The following is a 12,575-nucleotide window of genomic DNA, read 5'->3' on the forward strand; positions in this document are numbered from 1 at the left end:
GCAGTTGGGGTTCTCTCCTCTTGCGGTTGAGGTTCGGTGGTTCGGCAAGCGGGGGATGCGGTGGGATCATCTCCTCCCTGAGCTGGTCCGGTTGTCTCGGTTGTTGGGTCCTCCCTCGGTTCTGGTGCTTCACCTCGGGGGGAATGATCTTGGGGTAGTCCCGGTCAGGTCTCTGGGGGATACGGTTCTTCTGGACCTTGCTAGGATTCTTGTTTTGTTTCCTGATGTCCGCTTGGTATGGTCCGAGGTGGTGTCTCGGAATTTTTGGCGGGTGGCGACTAACCAGCGGGCTCTGGAGCGGTCGCGGGTTAAGTTTAATCGTTGGATTTCCCAGTTTGTGGCTAGCGTTAATGGCGTGTCGGTTCGGCATCGGGTGTTTGAGAGGGACGCGGCTAATTTGTTTCGGAGTGAAGGCGTTCATTTGAATGACATCGGTTTGGATCTTTTTAATTTGGCTCTGCAGGAGGCTATCGGTCAGGCCATGGCGTGTGCTGGTGGGGGCCCCCGCTGATTTAAGGGGTTAAACAGCGGGGTTAGTGGCGGTTTGTGTGTCCTTGCCGGTCTGGTTTTGGTAAGTGATGGAGTTTGGATGCTGGTGTAATGGAAGCCTCAATCCTCCCCTAACCTCTGGTGTTTTATTGGACGTGCCCACCGAGCTTGTTGGACGGCTGGTGGTTAGCATTGGTGGTGGGACAGCGAAAGGTAGCTGTCAATTTGGTTTGGACGAGGGGGGAGGTGAGTACCTGTGGTCTGGATTGTGCAGTGTGAGAGGCCGGCAAGGACGAGGTTAATTCGGTTCCTGTGTTGGTTATGATTTGAATATGTTATGGTAATGTGTTATGTATATTTTGTATATTTGTATTTATTGGTTATTGTTTATCATTCTTATTGGTTTATGGTGTTTTGGGCCAACACAGTGTTTTATGGTTTTATAATAAAATTGTGCTGTGGCCTGCTTTATCCAATTTCGGTCTCCGTGTCGTTATTTGGTGGGTTAAACTGGTATGGGGTTACAATGCACAATACACACTACCTACATACATGGTTTCTGCTGGATCTTTATGTGCAAACAACTGCATTGTGTGACCTTCTTTGAAGCTCCTTAGTTTATAGTTTCTCAGGATGTAAAGTCGATAATCCCGATACTCTATCTCTCCCCGATAATCCCGATACTCTCTCTCCAATAATCCTGATACCCATGCCTCACATGCCAGCAACTCTGGTACAAAGTAACTGTATACGTGGCTTGTATCTATCTCCCAAAGAAACAGAAGATCTTAGCAGGTGGTTCAGTGGTTCTATTAACAGGCATTTAAACTAGTAGACGGGGCAATGGGATGCTACAGGGTAACACTACTGACCCCCTCAGACGAAATGGGCTTTATAAGAGCCACAAAGCCTGAGAGAGTATTATCAGGGCCCTGAATGCTATATATTGCACATCTCGTGGGTCAGTGGCTCCTCCTTAATTGACCCTATTGTTAGTCCCCTCATGATTAATAGGGGCTTCTGGGGGCCTTCATTACATTGTTTTATATCATTATGTTTTTTTGTAATATTTATTGTAGGATTGGGGGTCTTCCCCAAACAAATCCCCAGGACTTCACTACTGCCCACTTCTGTCTGGAAATTCTATTATGATCTTTTCACATACCAGCCAGGTTTCTTTCCTACAATGATTCTACAATCACTGTGCCCTGTAACTATTTAAAGCATTGCTGATTTTGCCTTGATTACAGTTATGTATTGTGTCAATGCAACACTTTTTGCGTTTCCTATACTCTAAGGTCATTTACTTTAATGAGTTAATAAAAGCATCTTTCTTGCTTTCCCTCTTGTGTGTTTCATTGGTTTAGATGTAAGACTTTGCTTTATGATGATAAAGTCCCCCCATAATTTTACCAGTGGCCCACTATTCCTTATGTATGGAAATTCATATATTCACAATATAATTACTTTTTAAATAATGGTCTATTTTAGTCTTAAACGCATATTTCTCTTAAGCAGTACAGAACCACACTTGGTGCTTGTATTTACAGATTTCAAATAAAATGTAATGTTTTTTAGAAATACAGTAGGTTATAGAAGTAAAAATGTACAAGCATATTAAAACAAAATTAAATTAAAACAAAATCCAGTTTTATCATGTTTCAGTGAATTGTTCTAATTTCTAGGTTACTAAGAGTGGTTTACTAAGAAACAATTACTTGCCTTAGAAATAACATGATTGTTTAATTTATGTAGATTTCCTTAACCTCTTGTTATTCACAACGGCTTTGCATTTAAAACATGTATCCTGAATGGTTTTAAGCGAATGTATGAGTTCATTTTATTATGCAAAGTCATTCCGGTGGGTAAATATACTACAAGCAAATCACGCATTAGACAAGATGTGATTTGTTTGTGTTGTGACATATCTTTCATCATGTAGTATACTTCAGCTGCTAGGTTTGCATAAAAAATATTGTATGTTTGCATACAAAATGACAAGGCACTCACTTTTCTGCACGAACTGTCAGAATGTGGTTACCTGTGCTTACATTTCTTTAAAGAGACCCTGAAAATAGGCAAAGAGTTTTCTTTAGCTGCTCAATATCATTCTTGTAAACCTTTCAAGGCTGATAAAAGTTTGCTGTTCAAGATTCTTGCAAGCCACCATTTTAGCTTTAAATTCGTGACTAATGAAGGAATCCACATAAGAGGAAAAAGCAGCAAGTGCATGAAAATTATATTGTTCAGCCATATCATTGTAAGTATTAAGTATTACTGATATAATATATAATAAAAAAGTAACAATTGTGTATGTAAAAATCACATCTACTATGTTATAATACATTGGTACAACTCTGTTTCAGATGTAGCAATTTAAATCTAGTATTAGTAAGCTATTTTTCATAATATCGTTCAAAAAGCATTAAATATTTTCAAAAATGTTGGCTGTGTCCACATTTAAATGAAAGTAAATAATCGAGCAAAAATTAGCCATTAATATTGTACTAGGCTGCCGTACATTTTTTTAGAGTAATTGTAATATATGTTTAAATTCACAACAAATTACAACAAAACATCAACTTACAACTTACAATGTTTAAATTCACAACAATTTACAACAAAACATCAATTTATTCATAAATACGATATTAGTAATATGTAAAATGGTGGATGACATACAATTAGTCATTGATGATTTTTGTTTGCTGATGTATACAATATACTGGTATATACAATATTATGGAGAATATTATGAATTGGTATTACAATGCTATTTTACTATTAAAAATTTGCTCATTACTACAGCTATTTTATTGTTAAAGTTAACTTGTATCTAAACAACTGAGAAGTAATTTTTATTTAATTTTTAGAGCTTTAAAGTACTAATAAATTATCACCCCTGGAAGGACCCGCTAGTTTCTGAGGAACATGTTACCTTCCTGTGTTTTTTAATATATTTTATAAAACATAATTTATAGATAATGTATTAATGTACTAAGCCACTTACTACTGGCTGCATCTATTGAGATATTTCTGTTTTTCATGTTTTGTGCTTCCATGTACACCTTGTATAGTGGTACTGCTATGCTATGTATATAATGGTGATTTGTTTGGTATATATATATATATATATATATATGATATTGGTTTTGGCACCAATATGTATATATCAATGAAGAATAATCTTTAACATGATAGAATGATGATAAAAAAAATAAATAAGTGTAAATGGGTAACTATGAGTAATTACACAGGAACTGGTTTTAATATTTTAACAACTCATAGGCAGTTACATGCAACTATCTTAATCAAGTAAACTTTACTCAGGAAGAGAACAGTATTTAATAAGCAACTAAAACCCACCACGTGCAAGCACAGTCAAATGCCCAATTTTGACACCAAATTTGTGTTGACCAAAAACTAGGGTTTTTTCACTAAAATAAATTGAGAAAAAAATGTCTGATTCAGTCCCTGTGAATTATATACATACACAACTATAGTACTCTACAGCTTCTCCAATCTGTCCCACATCAGTAATGTTTCTGCACTAAAATAAACTATTGCTGAATTAATTAACTTACAGCATTGTATATGACCAATGAGCATCAATCTCAGCTGCTGCTAGGCTGTTACTGTCTCACACTCCAACTCTCATCAGTTTGTAACTGGTGCTACTGACAATTTCAAATTGCATCAGCACATTTATTTACAGTATCTAATGCTTGTCCCTTCCCTTGTAAATGCATATTGGCCAGAGTGAAAACAGTAAGGAAAAACTCCCATAGGTTGTTGGACCCACTAATCACAGCCATAACCATCAATGAGACCGCTTCTTGTTTTTTGGGCTATTACTACCTATTAGACATTGATATCAGTGGCATCGGCGGGGGGGGGGCAGAGGGGGCCATGCCCCCCCCTACATCATGCTGTGCCCCCCGTGTGCCCCCCAATTGAAACGCTGTCTTTTTTTTTTGTAATAGACGCGGAGGAGAGAGAGAGGCGCCGAACGGTTGCGGAGGAATACATTTTCAGAAACCGTTCGGCGCCTCTCACTCTTCTCCGTGAGGCCTCTGCCTTGGTCGCAGTGCCGGCATTTCAAGTTGAGCGCTGGCATATGATGTCATATCCGGCGCTCAACAGTGAAGCCGCGCACACTGCGGCAGAACCAGGGAGACAGGGACTTCGCGATCGCACCGCTGGACTTCTACAAGCCCAAGGTAAGTGAACTTCGAAGGGGGGAGACGGTAGAAAGTTAGGAGGGGGTTAGAGAGTGAGAAGAGGTAGATTGGGAGGGAGAGGGGATAGATAGGATAGATTGGGAGGGAGAGGGGAGAGATAGGATAGATTGGGAGGGAGAGGGGAGAGATAGGATTGATTGGGAGGGAGAGGGGAGAGATAGGATAGATTGGGAGGGAGAGGGGAGAGATAGGATTGATTGGGAGGGAGAGGGGAGAGATAGGATTGATTGGGAGGGAGAGGGGAGAGATAGGATTGATTGGGAGGGAGAGGGGAGAGATAGGATATATTGGGAGGGAGAGGGGAGAGATAGGATAGATTGGGAGGGAGAGGGGAGAGATAGGAATGATTGGGAGGGAGAGGGGAGAGATAGGATAGATTGGGAGGGAGAGGGGAGAGATAGGATAGATTGGGAGGGGGAGGGGAGAGATAGGATAGATTGGGAAGGAGAGGGGAGAGATAGGATAGATTGGGAAGGAGAGGGGGTAGATAGGATAGATAAGGAGGGAGAGGTGGTAGGGAGGGAGGGAGAGGGGTTAAATAGGGTAGGGACGGAGAGGGGTTAGATAGGGTAGATAGGATAGATTGGGAGGGAGAGGGGGTAGATAGGATAGATAGGGAGGGAGAGGGGGTAGATAGGGAGGGAGAGGCGGTAGGGAGGGAGGGAGAGAGATTAGGGAGGGAGGGAGAGGGGTTAGATAGGGTAGATAGCGAGGGAGAGGGGGTAGATAGGGAGGGAGAGGGGGTAGATAGGGAGAAAGGAAGGTGGCAAGAATATTGAAATAAAGAGTCAGAATGAGAGAGAATGAATGGATTAATGTGTGGATGCATTAATGAATATGTGTAAATAATTTGTGTGAAAGAATAAATGATTGTGTGAATTAGTGAGTGACTGTAAAAGTGTTTGTGAATCATAGGTGTATTATTGATTTGTCAAAAAAGCAAAGATTGTATAAGCAGGGTGTTTAGGCAATGGGGACAAAGATGGCACAGATAGTGTGTTTATGGGACAAACATGGCGTACGTTCAGCTGTTTGGGGACAATGCTGACTCATGCTGGGCTGTTTGGCGACAAAGATGGCACGTCTTATGTACGTGTAATTTGGGTGCTGGTCAGGTTCTATGTGGGCAATGTGGACGACAGGGTTGGCTTTGGGGTGTGTGACCAGTGATCTATGCCTGTAATTTAGGGGGGGGGTTTATCTATACCTTTAATGCAGAGTTTATATGTAATTTCCAATTGATATATACCTGCAAAGCTGGGTTTTGTGTTATTCTGTTGATCTGTATCGGCTATATTTCCATACATTATTTATGTTTACCTGCAAATATAGGATTTGTATGTCTTATTCAGTTGATCAATACCTGGAGTGCTGTTTCCATGTGTTGTTTATTTGATCTATACCTTCAGTGCTGAGTGTACATGTGATTTCCAGTTTATATATACCTGCAATGCTGGGTTTGTGTGTTCTGTTGGTTTATACCTGCAATGCTGGGTTTGTGTGTTCTGTTGGTTTATCTCATTCAGTTGCATGTGCTGTTTCCATGTGTTGTTTATTTGATCTATACCTGAACTACAGGGTGTAAGTAAAAGAGCGGTATGGTTTAGTGAATGAGGGGACAAAGGGACTCTGGGGATGATTACAGGGGAGAGGACCTCTCAATGTCACGGTGCAGGACTGACTCTCACGGTCTTCCTCTGATCTGCAGTCAGTGTGGCAATTTTTTGGTGTGGTAGCGGAGGGAGTGATTGCATGCAAGGAAGCGTTGAGCGGGGCCCATGGAAATGCTTGGGTAGGGTCCAATTTTTTCACTATAAAATATATTGGCAGCAGGTTCTAATATTTATATATATATATATTGGCAGCAGGGGCAAAAATGTATATATGTTTTGGCAGCAGGGGCTAATATTTATTTATATATTGGCAGCAGGGTCTAATATTTATTTATATATTGACAGCAGGGATAAATATTTATATATATTGGCAGCAGCGTCTAATATTAATATATATTGGCTGCAGGGGCTAATATTAATATATATTGGAAGCAGGGTGTAATATTTCTATATATCGGCAGCAGGGTCTAATATTTATATATATTGTCAGCAGGGGCTAATATTAAAGAATGAAAAATAACTGCCAGTTTAGCTGTTATTTTGAAATCATATTTCAATCACGGTCTTTACTATTATGTAGTTAAAAATGCACGTCTAACGTGTGTATATATATATATATATATATATATAGTGTATATGTGCTGTTTTATAATTGGCCCCCCTACTTTGGTCCCTGGCCCCCCATGTGCCCCCCCTAAATATGAAAGCTGGAGACGCCACTGATTGATATGTACCCTGCTACGCAGTCCCTTCCAACACTACCTCATCAAAGAGCACCAAAATGGCTGGCAAATGCAGAGGCTGCACTTGGCAACAAGTCAAAGCCACTGGAGTAAATACAGGGGCCCGTGCCTCTAGGGGGCCCGGTGTGACCCTGCAACCCCATGTTACTATCTCCTCGTACCAGTTCAAAATAGTTTAAAACATGCCCTTCCGCCCTGGACAGCACAGGTCTCAGTCGGAAGTGCCCTTTCTAAACTATTTTGAACTGGCACAGGGAGACAGGAGCATATCACAGTGAAACACAGTGTGTGAGCAGCCAGAGATAAAGCTGGAGTGGTGAAAGGTAAGCAGGGGTGAGCAGGAAGAAATGTGTATGTGTAAATATGTTTGTATGTACATATATGGATGTGTAATTGTGTGTGTGTCAGCATGGATGCGTAATTCTGTGCGTGTCAGCATGGATTTGAAATTGTGTGTGTCAGCATGCATGTGAAATTGTATGTGTGTGTCAGCATGGATGTGTTATTGTGTGTGAGTGAGCATTGATGTGAAATTGTGTATGTCAGCATGGGTGTGTAAGTGTGCATGTGTCAGCATGGATGTGTTAATGTGTGTCAGCATGGATGTGTAATTATGTGTGTCAGCATGGATGTGTACTTGTATGTGTGGGGTGAAATGGAGTATGTATGTGTTTGTAAGTGAGTAGTGTGTTAGTGTGTTTACATATGTGTGCCATAGTGTATGTTGGAAGCCCCCTTCCAAAGAGGGCACAGACAAATTGTGAAGTGGGGGGAGCAATTTCCGCACCAGGGCCCTGTGGTTTCCAGTTATGTCCCAAAGCATCCAATTTCTATAATGTAAAAAAGGAGGAGTGTATAGGTCTCACTGTCTTCCTTGGTCAGCCTGCTCAGAGTGTTAGGATTCCTGGAAACCTTGATGACACAAAGAGACTATGGTGTCTCTGCAAAGTCAATTCAATTCACAACGTGTTTCATCTCAAAAGACTTCCTCAGGGCAGCATAACTGTTCTAGAATTGCCTAAATAGACAAGTGCATTAACCCTTACATTATAAATAATCTACTACACAATAAAAATGAAAAAAAAATATATAATATACATATAAAGTGCTAGTATTAGTCTATCAGACATTTATTAATAGATATGCATTTAAGGCTCATAATAAAATAGAAATAAGGAGAGAAATGAAATATCAAAACATCCCAAAAAGTCACATTAATTAATAAAATGCATTAAATAAATTATGAGTGTATGATAAATAAAATAAGATATATGAAAATAGGTGATTTTTTTTAAATTATTGTAAAATGTAATTACCCCCCTAAAAAGTTATATTAAAATGATAAACAAGTGATAATAATTATAAAAATGCCTATAAAATAAAATCTCTATTAAGACCAGAAGATTTTGCAAGAGCCCATGAGTTCTATCACCTGTTTTCCAGGACAGACACTATCAATGTACTGTCGCCGTAGGACCAGGGTTGACACGCAGGGGGCGTAGCTGGAACATGGCCGCATAACTCTGGAGCTCCTGTTCATGCCCCGCAAACTAAGTGAATAAACCATACCCACCATCAAAACTGGAAGAACACAAAAGTAACAGAACAGAGTGCACCATGGACAGGAATGTGGCAAATGTCAGTGTCCCTCTGGGAGTATTTTACCATCCCGGCTATGCTGGCCTCACAGATGGATGAATCATACTCTCGAACCCCACATGGCCCGAGGGGAGAGAAGGAAGACAACATGCCCCATGAGCGGCAGCACTGTGTAGGGGAAACAAGCACACAGACCTCTGTTACAAGGGATGACCTGTAGGAAATGTTCAACACGCTCCTCATAAAGGCTGATTTTAGTAGTGCCTTCGTTGAAGGGGTTCACCAAACGGTAAGAGAAGAACCACAGAAGCTTTGGCCGAACTACCCAAAAAGCCACAACTCTTGAAGACTAACTCCCCAAAGTTCAGGCTGACGCAAATGGCCTCCTTGCATCACCGGGTTTACCAGGATCTGAGTTACCTGGTTGAAAATTTAGACAACGGGGAGCAAAGGCAGAAGATAAGAAAAAAGTAGCTGTAAAATAAGAGCAGAGTGATTGTCAAAGATAGCTATAGCCCGGGGTGAGATTTATGTAACTATACCAACTAAGAGCCCTTTTGTGTCCAGTGCCTGATACCGTGACCCGGAAGGATTTATAAGGTGTTTTATTTTATAACCGGCCCAGAGTGGTTGCTGCTCCAGCCCTTCAAAGGAACAATCCTGGAACCTGGCTGAAAGTCATAATCAGCCAGCACAGCCCTGTTTGCCCAGATGGCACCCTCACTTCAGGGGGGATAACACAAGCAGGGGAAACCCTTTGTAGCCTCCAACAGACAAGCTAATGTAGCTGAAATTGCTGGTTCTGATAGAAAGATATCAGCAGGGCTGGATTAACATAGGGGCTGATGGAGCTGCAAACCGGGAAATTTCAACATTCAAATCGGCCGCGAAGTTCAAAGCAGCCGTTGTGGTCTTACAGCAACATGACAGCTGCTTTGAACTTCGCGGCCGGGCTGCCGCTTTGAATGTTGAAATTTCCCGGTTTCCCGATGGGCAACGCATGGGGCCAGTCAGTCCGGCCCTACCGGGTCGGGCTCACAGAAGGTGTTCCTCGTGACAAGGAGAGGGTCGTCACATCAGAGGAGAGCAGGAAAAAAGAAAAAAAACAAAAATGTAAGTATTACCAAAATAATAGTTAGGGGTTATAGGAAAGTGGATCCATATTCAAGAGAAGGGGGTGGCTTGGTTTTGCTATTACAAAATCAATATAAACAGGGGGGGTGGTGGCTGAGGGTAATACACATGGCAGTGGGGGCATCAATAGACAAGAGGGTGGTAGGGGCATCACATTAACCAATACAAAAGGGGTGGGGGCATGAATACACAAGGGAGGGGGTTGGCTGGGGCATCACATAAATCAATACACAAGGGTGTGGGGGCATAAATGCATAAAGGGGGGCAATACACAAGGTTGTAGGGGGGCAATAATCAATAGTAAAGAGGGCCTAGCTGGGGCATCAATACACAAGGGGCAAAAATACAAAAGGGGCATTTAATGACAAAGCAGTGTAGTAAATATTTTTTACAGAGCCTGTCTTGGTGTGTATGGGTGTTTGTGTGGCAGAGCCTGTCCAGGTGTGCGTGTGTCTGGGTGTCGGTGTGGCAGAGCCTGTCTAGCTGTGTTTGTGTGGCATAGCCAGTCCTGGTATGTTTGGGTGTGGGTGTCGGTGTGTGTGTTTGGGTGTGGCAGAGCCTGTCTTGGTGTGTGTGTTTGGGTGTTGGTGTGACAGAGCCTGTCCTGGTGTGTATGTGTTTGGGTGTCGGTGTGGCAGTGCCTGTCCTGGTGTGGGTGTCGGTGTGGCAGAGCCTGTCCTATTGTGTGTGTTTGGTGTGTCGGTGCAGCAGAGCCTGTCCTGGTGTGTGTGTGTTTGGGTGTCGGTGTGGCAGTGCCTGTCCTGGTGTGGATGTCGGTGTGGCACACTGGTGTGTGTGTTTGGGTGTCTGTGTGGCAGAGCCTGTCCTGGTGTGTGTGTGTTTGGGTGTCTGTGTGGCAGAGCTTGTCATGGTGTGTGTGTTTGGGTGTCGGTGTGGCAGAGCCGGTCTTTGTGTGTGTGTGTTTGGTTGTTGGTGTGGCAGAGCCTGTCCTGGTGCGTGTGTTTGGATGTCAGTGTGGCAGAGCCTGTCCTGGTGTGTTTGGGTGTCTGTGTGGCAGAGCCTGTCCTGGTGTGTGTGTTAGGGTTTCGGTGTGGCAGAGCCTGTCCTGGTGTGTGTGTGTTTGGTGTGTCAGTGTGGCAGAGCTTGTCCTGGTGTGTGTGTTTGGGTGTTGGTGTGGTAGAGCCTGTCCTGCTGTGTGTGTTTGGGTGTCGGTGTGGCAGACCCAGTCCTGGTGTGTGTGTGTGTTTGGGTGTCAGACCCAGTCCTGGTGTGTGTGTTTGGGTGTCGGTGTGGCAGAGCCTGTCCTGGTGCGTGTGTGTGTTTGGGTGTCTGTGTGGCAGAGCCTGTCCTGGTGTGTGTGTGTTTGGGTGTCTGTGTGGCAGACCTTGTCATGGTGTGTGTGTTTGGGTGTCCGTGTGGCAGAGCCTGTCTTGGTGTGTGTGGTTGGGTGTTGGTGTGGCAGAGCCTGTCCTGGTGTTTTTGGGTGTCTGTGTGGCAAAGCCTGTACTGGTGTGTGTGTGTCTGGGTGGCAGAGCCTGTCCCAGTGTGTGTGTGTTGTGTGTCGGTGTGGCAGAGCCTGCCCTGGTATGTGTGTGTGTGTGTGTTTGGGTGTTGGTGTGGCAGAGCCTGTCCTGATGTGTGTGTGTTTGGGTGTCGGTGGGGCAGAGCCTGTCCTAGTGTGTCCTGTGTTTCTTCTGTTGATATATTAACCCCTGGTGGGGCAGGTAGAATTTTTTCGAGATCTATTAATTATTTGCATTCTTTAATTTGTGTTTTTTATTTTTTGATTGCTGTAATATTTGATTATTGTCCATATATTTATATTTTTATTGTATTGTGTATTTATTTTTTTTGTCTATATTTATTAAAGCATATATTTTTATACCTATTTTAGCGATGTCATTTTTTCTTATATCGGGGGGGCATAAGACATATGAGGGGGGCACAGTGGAATAAAGGGGCTATAAGGCATATCAGGGGGCATGGTGGCATATCAAGGGTAAAAGGCATATAGGGGGCTATAAGGCATATCAGGGGGACAGAGTGGCATGTAGGAGGTATAAGGGGGCACAGTGGCATCTCTGACACATAGGAGGGTATATGGCATATATGGGGGCTGAGTGGCATATAGGGGGTATAATGCATTTCTGGTGCAGAGAGGCAAGCTGGGGGTGAGATGTGCATAACTGGGCAAAAATAGTTTACATGAATTAATATTTACTAGTAAAGCTTTTTTTGGTATTTTTGGGGTTCTTGTTAAAATATAGCTTTAATTATTATGTCAGTAAAATAAGAAAGCAAATTGTGAAATGCCATTATCATAAAGAGATAAAAGTGTTAATGACACATCTTAATGTACATTATAAGTTTTTAATTTTAAATAAACAAAAAATTTGCATAATTTTTTTTTACCTCGAAAAAATAATCGTCCAACTAATCGATTATGAAAATAATCGTTAGTTGCAGCCCTACACCCCTCTACCGGGGATACAGGACACAAAGCACAGAGCTGCCCAGCCTGACCAGGCTACATACGACAAGAGCACACAGAAACCACAGGACCAAACAGGACTAGCCTAGGACTATAAAAACAGTAATTTTACTCACCGTAAATTCTCTTTTCCCAAGTATAGTGGCAGTACCGTTGGGCTTGCTCTTTTACCGGGACAAACGCTTAAGCTCCACCCCTCCCTTACCCTATAACCGTACGTCCCGGCGTTAAGATTCAGTTAAATAACAAGAGGACCAAAGGATGGAAAACAATTACCTTTATTAACGAAATTTGGGAGGGAAAC

General features: G+C 42.5%; 1 protein-coding gene across 1 annotated transcript in view; it reads left to right on the plus strand.

Annotated features, from left to right (window-relative positions):
- Positions 1-2,564: 2,564 nt before the first annotated feature.
- Positions 2,565-12,575, plus strand: part of RGS21 (regulator of G protein signaling 21) — a 111,329-nt gene continuing 101,318 nt past the window's right edge. The window contains exon 1 of the mRNA XM_053468653.1: positions 2,565-2,749. The gene's annotated coding sequence lies outside the window, so the exon portion shown is untranslated. The remainder of the gene's footprint in view (positions 2,750-12,575) is intronic.

This window comes from Spea bombifrons, chromosome 6, assembly GCF_027358695.1.
Source record: "Spea bombifrons isolate aSpeBom1 chromosome 6, aSpeBom1.2.pri, whole genome shotgun sequence".
Taxonomy (NCBI): domain Eukaryota; kingdom Metazoa; phylum Chordata; class Amphibia; order Anura; family Pelobatidae; genus Spea; species Spea bombifrons.